The sequence below is a fragment of the Coregonus clupeaformis genome, chromosome 29 (assembly GCF_020615455.1).
Source record: "Coregonus clupeaformis isolate EN_2021a chromosome 29, ASM2061545v1, whole genome shotgun sequence".
Lineage (NCBI taxonomy): Eukaryota > Metazoa > Chordata > Actinopteri > Salmoniformes > Salmonidae > Coregonus > Coregonus clupeaformis.
In genome coordinates this window covers 33,171,251-33,189,877 of record NC_059220.1, presented here as the reverse complement: position 1 = coordinate 33,189,877, position 18,627 = coordinate 33,171,251, and the positions used below count along the sequence as shown (strand labels likewise).

Sequence of the window (18,627 nt, the reverse complement as noted above, 5' to 3'; positions counted from 1 at the left end):
AGACCAAGACCATGGGCATTTAAGTGGTCTCCAGTGGTCTCAAGATCAAGGCAACATGATCAAGACTCCATCTCTGTAGGTACAGTGGGTTTTCTCTCTCTCTCTCTCTCTCTCTCTCTCTCTCTCTCTCTCTCTCCCTCTCCACCTAATCAGATCAGCATAATAAAAAGCATTAAAAACATTAGAAAGTCATTAGCTCCTAAAGGCAGGCCACGGGTCGTTAAGCTTAGAGGTCCTTCCATTATTCTACTGCCGTAAGGCCATAGATCTGTAACTACCACTGGTACACACACACACACCCACACACCCACACACACACACACACACACACACACACACACACACACACACACACACACACACACACACACACACACACACACACACACACACACACACACACACACACACACACACACACACACACACACACACACACACACACACACACACACACACACACACACACACGTTCAACCCTACACCCTGATTTAGATGCCCTGTAATGTATTGGCCCATGCCCTATGCTAACACACAGATCATTAAAAATCCAGGCGCACATTTTGAGTGTGTGTGAGTGTGTGTGTGTGTGTCTGCGTGCCTGCTTTTATGTGTTTGTGTGTGTGTGCATGTGTGCGTGCATGTGCATGTGTGTGTGCGTGTGTGTGCGTGCGTGTGTGTGTGTATGTGCGTGTGTGTATGTGTGTGTCTGGAGTTAAGTCGTGCGTTGATAATGCTATCGTGGAAATTAAATGTAGTGTGGTGGGTTGGATTTGGATAAGTGTGTTAGGAGGAAATGAATTGGCTAAGTGTGTTCCCACTAAGGAGAATGGATGGGAGATGCTAGTCATTGTGTCTCATTCTCTCTGGGCGGCTGCTCAGTGGGCTGGGCCCTATGATATCATAATGATCATTGGATGAACGGAAGTGGCAATATTCTCACTGTGAAACAATCAGTCAGTTAGTTAGATAGACACAGGGTTTAATTGTTTATGTGCTGGCGTAGGGAGTTTTACCATATGAGGGAAGATTGGCCCTGTCTTCAGTGTGTGTGAGTAACAGGACTGGGTTTAGGGTTTCAAAGAGACAGGGGGAGTGTGTGTGTGTGTGTGTGTGTGTGTGTGTGTGTGTGTGTGTGTGTGTGTGTGTGTGTGTGTGTGTGTGTGTGTGTGTGTGTGTGTGAATCGCACACAGGAGGGATTCAATTTCCCACTAAAAGCCTACTGGGATACACACTTTATCTCTCTCACTCTCTCACCGACACACTCTCCTGTTAATTCTGACTTGTTCTGTGCAGGGGTTAGAGAGGCAAAGAGATGTAGAGGGAGAAAAAAGGCACAGATAGATCAAAAAGAGAGAAAGTGTTTAACCTTTGACTGCGTGTGTGTGTGTGTTTTAACCTTTGTGTGTGTGTGTGTGTGTGTGTGTGTGTGTGTGTGTGTGTGTGTGTGTGTGTGTGTGTGTGTGTGCGTGTGTGTCTTGAGGTACATCCTCCAGAGGTGGTTCCAGTGAACAGCAGTACAGTGCGTGTGCTGTGGTCTCTTCTTATACAGGCTAACAGGGAGGTGATTGGCTACTCTGTCTATCTAGACGGGACTGTGCACAGCACTGCTGATAACACATCAGCATCAAACATATTGGGAGGATTACTGCCCTTCACCGCCTATGAGATACACGTAAACACACTTACACACATTTATTCACACACACTTTTATAAAGATGTGTTCCTTAGGTAACAAGTAGGGTGTACTCCCTGACGAAGGGCATGCAGCCGAAACGCGTCAGAGTTTTTAATCTTTGTTTCCATTGAACATGCAAATAAATACATGTCAATTAATTATATGATGAGTGCCTTGGTCCTCCTTTCTTTGTGATGACCCATTGACCCCTTTTACCAAACAGCACATTCTGTCTACAAAAACCTATTATTGTTTACCTTAGCAGCACTTCCCTTCCTTCTGTTTTCAACAAGTGGGGTGTGTTGTGTATTACAAGTGGTGTGTACTGTGTATGAAGATGTTTGAGTTGTTTATCACAGGTGGAGGTGTGCACTGTGTATGAAGATGTTTAAGTTGTTTATCACAGGTGGAGGTGTGTACTGTGTATGAAGATGTTTGAGTTGTTTATCACAGGTGGAGGTGTGTACTGTGTATGAAGATGTTTGAGTTGTTTATCACAGGTGGAGGTGTGCACTGTGTATGAAAGTGTATGAGTTGTTTATCACAGGTGGTGGTGTGTACTGTGTATGAAGATGTTTAAGTTGTTTATCACAGGTGGAGGTGTGTACTGTGTATGAAGATGTTTGAGTTGTTTATCACAGGTGGAGGTGTGTACTGTGTATGAAGATGTTTGAGTTGTTTATCACAGGTGGAGGTGTGCACTGTGTATGAAGATGTTTGAGTTGTTTATCACAGGTGGAGGTGTGTACTGTGTATGAAGATGTTTGAGTTGTTTATCACAGGTGGAGGTGTGTACTGTGTATGAAGATGTTTAAGTTGTTTATCACAGGTGGAGGTGTGTACTGTGTATGAAGGCGTATGAGTTGTTTATCACAGGTGGAGGTGTGTACTGTGTATGAAGGCGTATGAGTTGTTTATCACAGGTGGAGGTGTGTACTGTGTATGAAGGCGTATGAGTTGTTTATCACAGGTGGAGGTGTGTACTGTGTATGAAGGTGTATGAGTTGTTTATCACAGGTGGAGGTGTGTACTGTGTATGCGTGTGTGAAGAGTAATGCCACTCAGGTGACTACAGTGGAGGATCTACCTGCAGACGTAGCCCCTCCACACACACAGGTGCTCAGCCCAAGGTGTGTGTGTGTGTGTGTGTGTGTGTGTGTGTGTGTGTGTGTGTGTGTGTGTGCGTGCGTGCGTGTGCGTGTGTGTGTGTGTGCGTGTGTGTACGTGCGTGTACATGCATGCATGTGTGTGTGATGGCGGACTAAGCCAGAAGCCTTCCCCCCTCTCCTCTCCTCCTCCCTCCCTCCCTCCCTCCCTCCCTCCCTCCTTCTGTCTACCTGTCATAATCAAGAGGCGTGGAACTTGTGCCCCGGTAGAATACTAACCACAGATCGATGGCCCTGACATGTCCCTCTCTGGCCTACATGAGCCCCAAACACTTCATTCATTCACCACGCTGGATTTGCCCGAGTGGAATTTAATCAATAGCTAATTCATTAATTCTGCTATGTCTGGCCCGAAGAGAGAGGTGGAGAACGAGAGGAAAGGAGAAAGAAAGAGAGAGAGGGAATTGTGGCACGGTTTAGGATTTGATTGAAATATGACAAGTGCCGCAAATACGCACACACATACACACATGCATGTGCAAATGCACACGCATGCACTCACACACATACACACACACATACACTCTCTCCTGGCTGTCCCCAGTCCACCTGGTCGTGCTGCTGATCCAGTTTCTGCTGTTCTGCCTGCGGCTATGGAACCCTGACCTGTTCATCGGTCGTGCTACCTTGTCCCGGACCTGCTGTTTAGACCCTCTCCCTCTAACACCCTCCCTCCCACTCTCTCTCTCTCTGTCTACCGCACCTGCTGTCTCGACCTCTGAATGCTCAGCTATGAAAAGCCAACTGACATTTACTCCTGAGGTGCTGACCTGTTGCACCCTCTACAACCACTGTGACTATTATTTGACCCTGCTGGTCATCTATGAACGTTTGAACATCTTGAAGAACGATCTGGCCTTAATAATGGCCATGTACTCTTATAATCTCCACCCAGCACAGCCAGAAGAGGACTGGCCACCCCTCAGAGCCTGGTTCCTCTCTAGGTTTCTTCCTAGGTTCCTGCCTTTCTAGGGAGTTTTTCATAGCCACCATGCTTCTATATATGCATTGCATGCTGTTTGGGGTTTTAGGCTGGGTTTCTGTATAAGCACTTTGTGACATCTGCTGATGTAAAAAGGGCTTATAAATACATTTGATTTTGATTTGATTTGACACACACACACACACACACACACACACACACACACACACACACACACACACACACACACACAGGCTTACCCACCTCTGCTCTGAATCCTGCTCCAGGCTCTCTCTCCCAGTGAAGGATTAGAATAAGACAGAAATGACACCTGGAGAGATACTGCACTAATGTATAGGGAAAGGGAGAAACTCACCTCTCCTTATATTCTTTTTATTTATTGATATTCCTTCTCACACTCATACACACACACACGCACACACATACACACTTTTCATGTGATTTCTGTGTATAAACACTGTTCATGTAGTACAAATGTGTGTGTGTGTCTGTGAAAAAGTATTCATTCTATCTCCTTCATGGTGAGGGTATATACCAATGGCACAGGAGTTAGAAAGAGAAACATTAATATTTTAAGTCTATAAAACACAGACTCTGACAGGGGTGACACCTGGGGGTGAAGGGTCAGATTCTCCTATATGCAGTGCTCCACCTCTCAGGGTGTGTGTGGGACATCCTCAGAGACAGGTAACTCCCTCTTACCCATATAATAATTTACTCTTAGCGATATAATAACGTACTCTTACCAATAGAATAACTTACTTGACCCATAGAAAAACATCTAATCTTTGGTCCTCGAGTAACCCCAGGGCAGCACATTTCTGTTCCGGTCCAATACTGGCACAACTGATGAAATTATTATAGGGTTGAGTAGTTCAATTATTACAATTATACAATTCATAATTGTGAGAATTATCTCCGAATTTTGCGACTTAGAAGTAATTCTCATCTAAGAGGCTTATAACTTTTAAGCATACAGGCCCAGGTGTGCAAGTGTAGGGCTTGAACAAAACAGTGCACCCGTTGGGAGTTGAGAAACGCTGGTGCAAAGCTCTCTTGCTGTAACACAACAGACACAGTCAGACGTTTGAAACAGTCTCATTTATGCAGGAGACACAGTCGTCGTCCTTCTCCCAGCCATTGTTTTCACTAAACAGATTAACTTGTCGTCTGACGACTGCTGCAATCCTCATGTCATTGAAAGCCTGCCAATTTGGCAAGCTACCCATACGCAATACGTCTGTCCCCTCAGCGCGGGAATCACACGACACACACGTGCGTGACACACACACACACACACACACACACAAACACACACCAGGGAGATGAAGATAAAAGGACACACACTGTATCCCATAATACAGTAGAGTCATTACAGAGACACAGGCCCGCAGTTGTAGAACAAGAGCAATACATACAGCGGCCATTTTATACACTCTACCTGAAAACATACAGGTGGAGGGAGCAGGGCATGTTGCACTGTTAATTAACTCTCTTTCTCTCTTTCTCTTTCTCTCTCCGTGTCCCTGTCTGTCTCTCTCTCTCGCTCTCTCTCTTTCTTGCTTGCTTTGTGTGTTTGTGTGTGTGTGTGTGCATGTGTGTGTTCTCCAGGTGTGTTGTGATGGTGTGGTCCACATCAGTAAACCTGCCCTCACCTAACTCCTTCCACTATGTGTGCTGCGGTGGTAAGCTCTGCCCACCTCTCCCGGACCACCAATGCTGTGGTGGATACTACGTTCCCATAGCAACCGGTGAGTACACACCCATAGGAAATAATTTAGCAAAGTCTACATTTGTAAATATTCTGACTCACAAGAAAACCATAGGCATCTGTCACAAGTGTAGAGAGGAGTAGGCAGGAGGTAGTCGCAGGTTAAAGCGGGACGAAACCCACAGTGCAAAATATAAAGTAATCAGGAAATAGTCAAATGACAGAGGGAGTATATATACAGTGATAGAGTGGGGATTGGAACCAGGTGTGTGTAATAATGACGAGACAAGTCCGGGGTTGATGAGTGAAGGGCGTTTGCCAGCATCAGGTACGGCAGCAGCTAGAAGGCCGGCGACGCCGAACGCCTGAGCTGGACAGGAGTGGGAGCGAAGGCTGGTGTGACAGTACCCCCCCGACCTTTGGGACAATCCCGGAGATGCGGTGCGGGTCGGTTGGGACGACGCCTGTGGAAATCCCGAATGAGAGAACGGTCCACGACGTCCCGCGCTGGAACCCAGCAGCACTCTTCGGGACCGTGCCCCTCCCAGTCGACCAGGTACTGCAGAGACCCCCCACGAGACCTTGAGTCCGACATGCTGCGGACGGAGTACGCCGGGGCTCCCTCGACGTCCAAGGGAGGGGGAGGTGCGTCGTGGGGTGCAGCACTAGCCAAGGGACCAGCTGCCACCGACCTGAGGAGAGATACATGAAATGAGGGTGAGATACGGTAATTGACAGGGAGATGTAATCTGTACGTCACCTCATTGAATCTCCTCAGAACTTTGAACGACCCCACAAACCAGCTTCCGGCAGGGCAGGAGAGGGGCAGGTCCTTCATAGAAAGCCAGACCCTGTCACCGGGGTGAAAGACCGGGGCCACACTGTGGTGACTATCGGCCTGCGCCTTCTGCCGGAGGACGACGCACTGGAGACGGGTGTGCGCTGTGTTCCATACCCCCTCGGCACGCCGGAACCAATCGTCCACCGCAGGAGCCTTGATCTGACTCTGGTGCTAGGGTGCCAGGGCCGGCTGATAGCCTAGAACACACTGAAAGGATGTGAGGTTAGTGGAGGAGTGACGGAGGGAGTTTTGTGCGTATTCTGCCCAAGGCAGAAACGCAGCCCACTCCCCCGGCCGGTCCTGACAATAACTACGAAGGTACCTACCCAGTTCCTGATTTACCCTTTCCACCTGCCCATTTGATTGGGGACGGTACCCGGAGGTGAGGCTGACCGTGACCCCCAGTCATTCCATGAAGGCCTTCCAGACACGGGAGGTGAACTGAGGACCATGGTCAAACACGATGTCTTCCAGGATCCCGCAGTGCCGGAAGACGTGAGAGAAGAGAGCCTCCGTGGTCTGCATAGCCGTAGGGAGACCAGGCAGAGGAATGAAACGACAGGCTTTGGAAAACCGGTCCACAACGACCAGGACGGTGGTGTGCCACTCCGAGGGGGGAAGGTCTATGACAAAGTCAATGGAGAGATGGGACCAGGGTCATTGTGGAACCGGCAGCGGGTGGAGTTTGCCATAGGGGAGGTGTCTCGGTGTCTTGCTCTGTGCGTAGGTGGTGTAGTGTAGAGAGGAGTTGGCAGGAGGCAATCACAGGATTATAACTACTGAATTTATTAAAGCACCATAGTTTAAAGCGGGACGAATCCCACAGTGCAAAATATAAAGTACTCAGGAAATAGTAGGAGAGATTCCTCTCAGGAAAACAAGCAACATATTCAATGACCGACAAAGACAAATGACAGAGGGAGTATATATACAGTGATAGAGTGGGGATTGGAACCAGGTGTGTGTAATGATGACGAGACAAGTCCGGGGTTGATGAGTGAAGGGCGTTTGCCAGCAGCAGGTTCGGCAGCAGCTAGAAGGCCGGCGACGCCGAACGCCTGAGCTGGACAGGAAGGGGAGCCAAAGCGAAGGCTTGTGTGACAGCATCCTATTTAATTTACCTAAATTGAGAGCTTTCCATCTGTTTAAAGTTTCATAACTCTTCAAAAACGATAAAAAAATTAAGGTTAAAAGAGAATAAAGTTAATTGGTTTATTTACCATAACCCCCCCCTCTCTCTCTCTGAGGGACAGGGGCGTGTGTCGGTAGGGGTGGGTGACACCTGCTGTACGGGGGTGCCCTACTCCGAGTCAGGGGGGCAGCTGATCCATGCCCCTACCTTTTTTCTAAAAGTATTTCTGATCAGGTTTTCTGATCCATGCCCCTACCTTTAAAAAAAAGTATCTGTGTCTAACAGATGCATATCTGTATTCCCAGTTATGTGAAACTCATAGATTAGGGCCTAATGATTGACTGACTTCCTTATAATGTATGAATTTTAACTCATTAAAATATTTGAATTGTTGAATGTTGCGTTTATATTTGTTTTCAGTGTATAACATACACACAACAAATGTCTGTCCTACCCACATCCACGTTACTCTTCCCCAAAAAAAGTTTAGCCTGGGTCCTCAGTGACTTTAGAATGTCACTGGGGAGAGATGGAGGAGAGGGGAGGAGAGGTAGAGAAAGAAGTGGTGGAAGAGAGGGACTTGCTCCGTTTTGGGGTCGTCTCTCCCCCGTGGTGTCTCTGAGCGCAGGCCTCCAGGCACAGATGGGCAGGGGTGTTTGTGTGTGTGTATGGGGGGGACATCTTTGTCGCTGCAGATGATAGAGTGGGCGAGGGATGGCACCAGCAAGGGCACTGCCAAGCACTCTGCAGGAAACACACACACACACACACACATACACACATGCACACACACACAGCAGGGTACACACTGCGGGAGTCAAAGAGCACACACTGCCAGACTTGGACACTACACACTATTTATCACACAACATATAAACAACGACCCCATAAGGATGTGTTGTATAGCATCATTAGTCTCTGCCCTCACAGATTCTCTTTATATTGTACTGTACCATCAAGTACTCAAGAGTACACAAGGGCTTTCTGAACTAGATAACATGGGTGCTAAGTTAAACCATGAGGAAACCATTTTACTAAATCTCCAATGGAATGCTCTGATTGCCAATTTCTCTGTCGAAGTGTCAGAATTTTCAGTAGTGTAGAAATATTTTGCGATCAATTCCTGAGTCATATATTGCAATATCTTACATTAATACTCTCTTACTCCCTCTCTCCCTCTCCTCCTTCTCTTCCTCCTTCCTCCTTTCGTCTTTCATTAGCGTTGTCTTCCTGGTGTGAGCACAATGCTCCCCTCCTCCTCTTCCTCATCTTCCTCCTCTACCTCTTCTCCTCCCTGTTCTCTTCCTTCTCCTCCTCTTCTTTCACCGCCTCTCCTCCCTCCCTCTTCCCCCTCTCCTCTCATCTCTCATTAGCGTTAGCTCTCCCAGTGAGAACATATGGTATGATGGATAGTTGGGCTACCTCAGTTAGCGATGCTAAAGGCCATTTGCCGGGTGCCTGCACTGTCGGTGGGCCCGGGGCCGCCGCTCCAGCCCCGACCTGAGCGTCTGCTTCTCCCCGCCAAACACATACACGCGCGCGCATACACACACACACACACACACACACACACACACACACACACACACACACACACACACACACACACACACACACACACACACAGCAACACCTATTACAGGATGGGCTACTTAACCTTGGCAACAACACTTTCAACGACACTCTGAAGGATTCGTCCTCTGCAGGACATGGCTGCTGAGATGTTAGTGTTCAGTTAGCCTCTTTTACTGTTGGGAGTTTTACTCTCACTTGTTTTGTTTGTTTAGGGTGACTGTGGAAGAGAATAGATTAAGTATCTCAAAATGTTAAAGTGAGAGATGATAAAGGCAGTATTCAAATCCAAATGAGCAGAAAGAAAGAAAGAAAGAAAGAAAGAAAGAAAGAAAGAAAGAAAGAAAGAAAGAAAGAAAGAAAGAAAGAAAGAAAGAAAGAAAGAAAGAAAGAAAGAAAGAAAGAAAGAAAGAAAGAAAGAAAGAAAGAAAGAAAGAAAGAAAGAAAGAAAGAAAGAAAGAAACGAAGATGGAAACATTTTAAGAGTGTGGAAAGAAAGAGTTAAAGAAAGAGATAAAGAGAGGAAGCAAGAGGAAGAGGGAGAGAGAGGAAGGGAGTGTGAGGGCTCCCTGTGTCCATTTGAAGGGTGTCCTGCGGTGGCCAGCTGATAGGCGATAGAGGGTGATGTGATTATTGGGTCCCTGAAGTGCGATCTATCACACATTACACTCTGCTCTGTCAAGAACCATACACACACTCCACGGGGGAACAGCAATGCTGGGAGACAGGCCGTCTGCCGGCTCACACACACACACAAATGTGTGTATCCTCGGGGCAGGGCTATTGAATTTGAGCTGGGGGGAAAGGAAATTAAACAGGTGAAATAGAATAAAACAGGAAAACAAAATGTGATCAGTTGAACCTGTTCAAGGTAATGTGGTATAAACAACCACATCAGCCATAGATTTCAATTAGTTAACCTTTATTTAACCATGTCAAGTTAGTTGAGAACCAGTTCTCAATAACCCTGGCCAAGAGGCCAAAACACAGCAATACAAAAACAACATGGAAACAAGCATGGTGTGGTAAATATAATCCATACTAGATCAGTATGAGAGTAGGGTAGTGGGACTATATGACCTGGACTGACTGTATGGTCATATTCAAAACTATCATTCACACACACCAGATCAGAACTTTCTATCTAGACCGCTCTGGTTTGACAGTCAGACCAAAGACAGCAAACATCCAACAAACCCTCAACTTTATGACTGATCCCTGTTAAATACTTAATTTATCTTACATTTAAAATGTAGATTTACTCAAACCGCAGGTTGCAGAGTCAAGGGAAGGACAGTAAACAGACGTTTAGTGATTATAAGACTACAATAATGCTGTAATAAATATAATATAACCCCCTCCAGCCAGCCTGTCCTTTAGTTAGTGTGTGTGTTTGAGGATGTGGAAGATTTGGTTTAATCTGCAGTTTATGTTGTACTTTATTCTACATTAACATCATATTGGAGTGTCAGGGAATTCAGAGGAGACAGACAGCAAACAAATGCTAGTGTTTTCGTCGACAGTGTTTTCAGACTAATACCATACCAGTATGAAAAATGTATGCACTCACTAACTGTAAGTCGCTCTGGATAAGAGCGTCTGCTAAATGACTAAAATGTAAATGTAAAATATCAGCCTCCTCTCATGAGCGTGTCAATTTACTGTAGTTTGTTTAGTTTGTTGTAGGATGAAGATGGTTTAGTGGACTCTCGGCCATTTGGCCTCCCGTCGCTCCTAACCCCTTATAAGTCACTGCCTTGCTGTGTGCGTCTCTTAACCGCTTCCCCCTCCTCACCCTTCCTTAAGCCGCTACCTCTCTGTGTGTGCGCTCCTCTAACTCTTCCCCCTCCGCCTGTGCAGTATGTGCACCAGCCCAAATGTTGAAGGGCAAATCTGAATATCCTTTTTCACTGTTTAAGTGTTAAAAGCCTTTCGGTCCGGGGGTGTTATCTTAACGCGGTGCCATCATCAGCCCGGGTGATGGAAACGGCTGTGATGATGCTAAAAGAAATACGAGAGAGAGAAAAAAATGTATTAATCAAACATGCTTTTCAAGGACACTATGACCATTTGCTGAAGGAAATTATTCCTGTAGTTAAGAGCTGAGCCTGAGCCCGACGAGATGAGGCTGGGTGTGTGCGTGCATGCGAGCTAGCGAGCGTGTGTGTTTTATTTATTTATTTGGGCTTGTGTGTGTGTCTGTGTGTGTGTGGCGCCATGCTTGATCATCGCTCGTATGTCTTCACATTGTTCTGCCAAAACTCTCTCCTCAGCACTGAGAACCAATTGACTGGCACACAGACAGGCAGGCAGGCAGACAGACAGGAGTCCATTCCAGACAGACAACCAGACATATAGACAGACAGATACAAGTGCATTTCATCCGTCTGGGGTGTTTTAGAAGACGGAGTGGAGGCTGAACAGATGAAGACGTTTCCTTTTAATGTGTTTATGATGATGTCTTTTCTATTGAGTTACCTTAATGGCCCACAACATCCTCCAGCCATTACATTAGCACCTAGCTGCTAGCCACTAGCTGTTAGCCGCTGTGTTGGAGACCCAGGGTTAGAGTTGGGCTGTGGATTCAATCAAACACTAATCACAAAGTACTGGGGAAAGTAAGGAAATCACTGGAACTGAAGCCAAGGCAAGGAAATAGATTACCAACCCACTCTTAAGCAAACAATCACTCTAACAAGCACAAACACACACACCCTTTAGCAGATGGTTTTCAAGTGTTGGCTTGGCACAGGTTTGGACCCATTGATGGGCTTACCCTGGACTGTTCGTGGGAGGTCTTTGAGTGAAGATCTTCAAACATATTATAGTGCACACACACCAACACACACACACACACATACACACACACACACACACACATACACACACACACACACACAGCTGTGAGGGGCAATCAATACAGTCTCATGTTCAGGCTCTTTTTACCTTTGCTTTACCTGCTACCTCTCTCTCTCTTTCACGCTCTGTCTCCATCCCTCTCTCCCTCCATCTCTCCATCCCTCTTTCCCCTTCATGTCTCCATCCCTCGCTCTATCGGAGAGGTATAAGCACATGGAGAGCTGTCTGCTTTGTGTGTCTCTGGGGGATGCCGAGTCTTTCTGTTCTGTCCTGTCCTACCACACACACACAAACATGCACGCACGCGCAAACACACACACATACACACACACGGTGTGAGAAAGTCAATGCAATGTGATTTTATCACAACGCACAGTGCAACCTCACAGGAAGGCGGTGTGTGTGGGGTTGGGTGGCGTAGGATTTGGTGTGTGTGTGTGTGTGTGTATGTGCGTGTGTGCGTGTGTGTGGGGGGGGGGGATGGGGTGATGTGTGTGTGCCGGATGCCCCCAGTCCCCTCAGTAATGCAGAGTGCACAGGAATATAAATATAATAGTGAAAGTCTCTGTTATTTGATACGTATAGAGTGCTTGTTCCCTGCCGTGTCTGTGACTTTGAAAATGTGTGTGTGTTTGGTGTGTGTGTTCAGTGTGTCTGGACATGTGGATGTGTATGCATGTGTATGAAGTTAAAGGGAGGATACTATATTCAGGTATTTAAAAGTGTTTTGTTTGTTTTAAGTTGGGGTTTAGTAGCCGAAAGGCTGGCGTAATCCACGACACACATTTTTATCAGTTGTTCATTGCAGGCTAAATATTTACTTCTCATTAAGTGAATGAACCTTAATTCACACTGCCTAAGCACCTTCTGTCAGCACGAGTCCCCTGCGCTCTAATGAATGTATGCAAATCCATCATCAATCTGAAGATTAGCTACAGCGCTGTACTGTGCAGTGTGTGTGTGTATGTGTGTGTGTGTGTGTGTGTGTGTAAGTGTGTGTAGGTGTGTGTAAGTGTGTGTAAGTGTGTGTGTCTATGCTAATACAGAGGGATTGTGTTTCTGTTGAAAGACTGATATGAAAAGAACGGAATTTTAGCTTTAGAGGATATATCAGACTAGAGTGCCTACTCCCTCCCTCCCTCCCTCCCTCCCTCCCTCCCTCCCTCCCTATCTCTTTACTCACTCGATGGAGGGAGGGAGGGAGGGAGGGAGGGAGGGAGGGAGGGAGGGAGGGAGGGAATTGAACGGTCACTGTAAGCACCAGGTCACAGTGTCAAAGTTCACATTTCCCTGAGGAGGGTGGGAAGAGAGAAAGGAAGGGAGGTGGGGAAGATAAAAAAAACACCCTGTAAATATCAGAGGGCATCCAGAAAGGAAGTGAAAGGGAAGATAGGGCAGGGATGTGTGTGTGTGTGTGTGTGTGTGTGTGTGTGTGTGTGTGTGTGTGTGTGTGTGTGTGTGTGTGTGTGTGTGTGTGTGTGTGTGTGTGTGTGTGTGTGTGTGTGTGTGTGTGTGTGTGTGTGTGTGTGTACGTGTGTGTGTGAGTTTGTGTGTGTGGGTGTGTGTGGGGGGTGGGGGTGGGGTGGGTGTGAGGGATGCTACTTCTGGGGAGGAGAGAGGAGAAAGCTATTTTGGAAAACTGTTGAGCTGTTTATTTGCAAGTCATTGAAGCTGAAGTGATGCGCCCTGGGAATCGCCACCGAGCCCGGCTCAGCAACAGCTGCCGTCCCTAAGTGAGTTAGCAAGCGTCAGACATCTTTATGTCACCGTGGCCCGTGATGGATGCAGCATCGCTCATTGGAGCCACGGAGTCTGCACGCGGCAGCACGGGAGAATCTGCCGCAGCCAGCCGTTTGGCGGCTGAGTGAAAAGAGCATGTGGATTAATGGCTCTGTCACAGTTTATCTACGCAAAGAAGGAACACTGATTAAAGTATTAAGCAATTAGCCATTTATCACCGTGGAACAAGGTAGCCGTGTAATTAAAGTAGTGGTGGTTTATCCACGGAGAGAACGCACCACTCACACACTGTTACAGTCACTACCATATAGATCTGGAACTATAGGAAATAACACAGGACTCACAGACTGTTACAGTCACTTCAGCGATCTAGAACTGGAAGAGATGGGGTTCTGTGTTCTGTTACAGTCACTATATATATCTAGAGAAGTTTCTTTGTTCTGTTAAGCCTGTGTCACACAAAGCAATTTAGATGCAATTTCTCTTTCAGTTGCAAGTGACATCATCTCAAGCAATTTTGCTGATACACGAAGCAATTCAAACGTAATTGAAATTGCATGCAACATCCAATCCTGTCATATATCACATTATGGTTTCATAAATGACATAGACAAAATGCTGGCTGTACAATTTAGCTAGTGAGCCAAAAATTACATTTATTGACTGCCAGCCCAACAAACCGTGAACATTCCCAGTATATTAGCTAATATTCCAATTAAGTTCTAGTTAGGGTTTTATCTAACATTAGGATGATAACATCCCCAAAACATTCAAATAATATTTTTGATTAAACCAAAATTGGTTCTGTGAAAGTTCCCAGAACAATCGTTAGGTTGCGGCAAATGTTCTCATAACAAAAAAACTGTCCAGTCTTCCTGATGATTATACAATGTTTGTGTAAAATATTCACATGACGTTGCAAGAACGTTCCCAGAACACATTTTGTCTGTTCTTTAAAGGTTCCCATAATGTGTCATTAGGTTGTGGGGACAGTCGGGTGGGAATAATGTGGGGACACAGCACAAAATATATGTTTCCAAAACACAAAAAATGTCCAGTTGTGCAGATGATTATACAATGTTTATTTTAGGGTGCAAAAAACATTAACCTGATGTTACAAGAATGTTCCCAGAACACATTTTTTATGTTCTTTAAAAGTTCCTAACACATTTCTTTAGGTTGTGGTAACATTGTGGGGACATGACAAAAGATACGTTCCCTAAACACAAAAACTGTGCAGTTGTGCTGATTATTACAATGTTTCTATTAGGTTGCAAAAAACATTTGCCTGATGTTGCAAGAACATTCCCAGAACATATTTGTATATTCTTTAAAAGTTCATAAAACTTTTTATTAAATGATGGGATTTGTCTGGGATGTTGCAAGAATATTCTTGCAATGTTGCAAATGTTCCACAATTTCCAAATAAGTCAGTTTATATGACATTCATAGCATATTTGTTTTAGGTTTAACATAATATTCCATTGATGTTCATGCAATATACATTTTACCTTGTCTTGTAGGTCTTCAGAACATTTCAAGAACATTTAGAATATGTTCTATGTAAGTTTGACCTAATATTACCACAACATTCTCAGCATGCAAAATTGTAACTCCTTAAAGCATAAAAAAGTAGATTGGAATACATCCCCATTATGTTTCTCTCCTGATTTAACCTCATAAGGATCTGACACTTTTTGTCAATTTTCTCCTAAAATGACATACCCAAATTTAACTGCCTGTAGCTCAGGACCTGAAGCAAGGATATGCATATTCTTGATACCATTTGAAAGGAAACACTTTGAAGTTTGTGGAAATGTGAAATTAATGTAGGAGAATATAACACAATGATCTGGTAAAATATAATAATTTCATCTTTGAAATACAAGAGAAAGGCCACAATATAATATTGCAGTTTAGGCGCGATTTAGATTTTGGCCACTAGATGACAGCACTGTGCGTGCAAAGTTTCAGATTGATCCAGTGAAGCATTACAATACTGGACTATTTTGTATCAAGTCTGCCAAAATGTGCAGAATTGGTCAATTGATACATTTTCAAGTACATAACTATAGAGAACATACAAAAATGATATGGTAATACAAAAATGTACGTTTACACACTCCCACAAATGTCATACATGATGGATCATTAGCTTATACACTAGCTTTCACACATCCAGATGGCCGGGCGGTGTGGGTGTGGCGTCAGAGACAGCAAGGGTTCAAACTGTAGAACCCAGTTCCTACATTTGAATATAAAAATTGATTTTATCAAACAAAACTATCCTACATTTTATCTCTGGGACCCTCAGGATGACAAATCAGAGCATGAATGTAAGTACATTATTTACCTTCAGAGTATCAAACCAGTTGCCGTGAAAAGTGTTTTGTTGTTGTGCACTCTCCTCAAACAATAGTATGTTTATTTTTTCTCACTGTAATAGCTACTGTAAATTGGAGAGTGTGGTTAGATTAACAAGAATTTAAGCTTTCTGCCCATATAAGACATGTCTATGTCCTGGAAAGTTTGCTGTTACTTACAACAGTCATGCTAATCACATTAGCGCACGTTAGCTCAACCGTCCTGTATACGTGACACCGATCCCGTAGAGGTTCATGGCAATTCTCATTTGAGGACTGTATTGTAGGTGATATAGACACAAATGGCATTTTCATTTAATTTATAGGACATTTGAACAGGATTTAATTATACAAACACAACCTTTTTTATATACTTTATATGTTGACAATCTGCACATGTGGGGTTTGAACCTGCAATGTTTGGTTCCCAAGCCAGGGGCCTCATTAATCAATATTGCATAGAAACTATTCTAAAATACTACTTACAAATGGAATTTAGAATGTTCGTACGCATAGAAAAACTGTGATTTATCAAACAATCATACGCACACCGGTAGGAGATAACCATTGATAAATACCAATTGTTCTCAGCCTCAGTGCTTGTGCACGACCTTGGCTATTTGCATTTCGAAACCTAATTAACCATATATGGTCAAAATCATCCCTTTAAAGCACGTGGGGAATATACAAACTGTACCATGAAATACAACGACGCAACCGAAAAAGCTAAGAAAAAAAAACTTTTTCAAGACTGAAATAGAGGTGCTAGTGTCAGAGATTGAGTACAACCAACATGTTTTATTTGGCTCACTCAGTTGTGGCTTGACCAGTAAAAATAAAAACTTAGCTACAAAGAGAGGACCATTAGGACAATTCAAGTAGCTTTAGCAATGGCAAATATACTTCAAATGAGAAGGCAGCACTCACCAATAAGCCATACATCCTCAACAGCTCCCTCCTGTAGCTATATAGGCCAACATGACTGTTCTGCAGAATGAACGAGCCGTGCGTTCCAACTGGCCACCTCGCCACCACGTTCAGCAGCGTCTTTTGCACATCACATAACCTGCACATTAAGAGTGGAAACCTTTTTTGTTCACATAGTTGAAATCATTTTGGGATGGTTATTTTATGGCGATGTGGGTACCGTCTACTGCTCCGTTCGTATTTGGGAACCCATTGATGGCATCATGGCAAAGAAACCCCTCTTTACTTCAACCTGTTGTGCGATGGTGTATGGAAATTGTATGGAAATCAAATCCTCCCCAAAATCCTATAAAAGTGGTTTTGGTAAACGATATCTGATGAGCCAATCTGTACTTTCTGCAAAAAAAGTCCCACCTGTCTCTAAAAATGCGCTCTCTGCGAAATGCAGCATGTGCCAAATCTTCCAGTAGAGCAAGATCAGCCATCTCTCATTGGATTTCCCATTATCTCAGTCTTTTATAGTATTTCAACAGTGGTTTCACTTTCACACATGCCTCTAATAAAAAGAAAATACTGTACTTTATATGGATTATTATCATAACAAATTCAATGATGTGGTCAAATTATATGATATAGCAGGCCTGTCAAGATATGTCGCATGAATTCACAATGGAAATACGCTGAAATCAGAAAACGATTTGATTATTACTCTCACAATTTCACACATTTTCAACATATATTTTACCCATTCTACGCTTGACAAGCAGTTCCTTATTCCACCACTTGGCACCGGGTGTATGCATTATATCGGGTGCGTTTTTTAAAACGTTGAACAGAAATTTTTAAACAATGTTTTAATTTTTACTGTTATTTTGTACATTTTTAACTGGATTTATTAATCTGAATGAAATAAAGACATTCTCTTTTTTAGTAGAGTATATCTAAACCTAGATTCACTTTGAACTGGACTGTGTTTACACCACTTACAGTCACAAGTAGATGCGCTTGTTTTGAGATCAAAGCGAGAGCTGCATGTGCACATTTGTTCATATTCTTTGCTAGTTAATGAGTTATTAACACAGTAATAGCTCATTTCTAGTCAACAATGGGGGAGTGGTTGCTTCCTACTAGAGCACAAAATGTGTGCATTTCTATCCATCTTTGAAAAGCCAGTCAGGTAAAGAGCTTTTTTTATGTCTTGAAGGGGCAGTGTTGTACACTGCTCAAAAAAATAAAGGGAACACTAAAATAACACATCCTAGATCTGAATGAATGAAATAATCTTATTAAATACTTTTTTCTTTACATAGTTGAATGTGCTGACAACAGAATCACACAAAAATTATGAATGGAAATCAAATGTATCAACCCATGGAGGTCTGGATTTGGAGTCACCCTCAAAATTAAAGTGGAAAACTTTGATGTAATGTCCTTAAAACAAGTCAAAATGAGGCTCAGTAGTGTGTGTGGCCTCCACGTGCCTGTATGACCTCCCTACAACGCCTGGGCATGCTCCTGATGAGGTGGCGGATGGTCTCCTGAGGGATCTCCTCCCAGACCTGGACTAAAGCATCCGCCAACTCCTGGACAGTCTGTGGTGCAACGTGGCGTTGGTGGATGGAGCGAGACATGATGTCCCAGATGTGCTCAATTGGATTCAGGTCTGGGAAGCGGGCGGGCCAGTCCATAGCAT

The 18,627-nt window shown here is 44.4% G+C and overlaps 1 pseudogene; it reads left to right on the top strand.

Annotated features, from left to right (window-relative positions):
* The window catches only part of LOC121544484, a 244,163-nt pseudogene that overhangs the window by 191,700 nt on the left and 33,836 nt on the right, over positions 1-18,627 (top strand).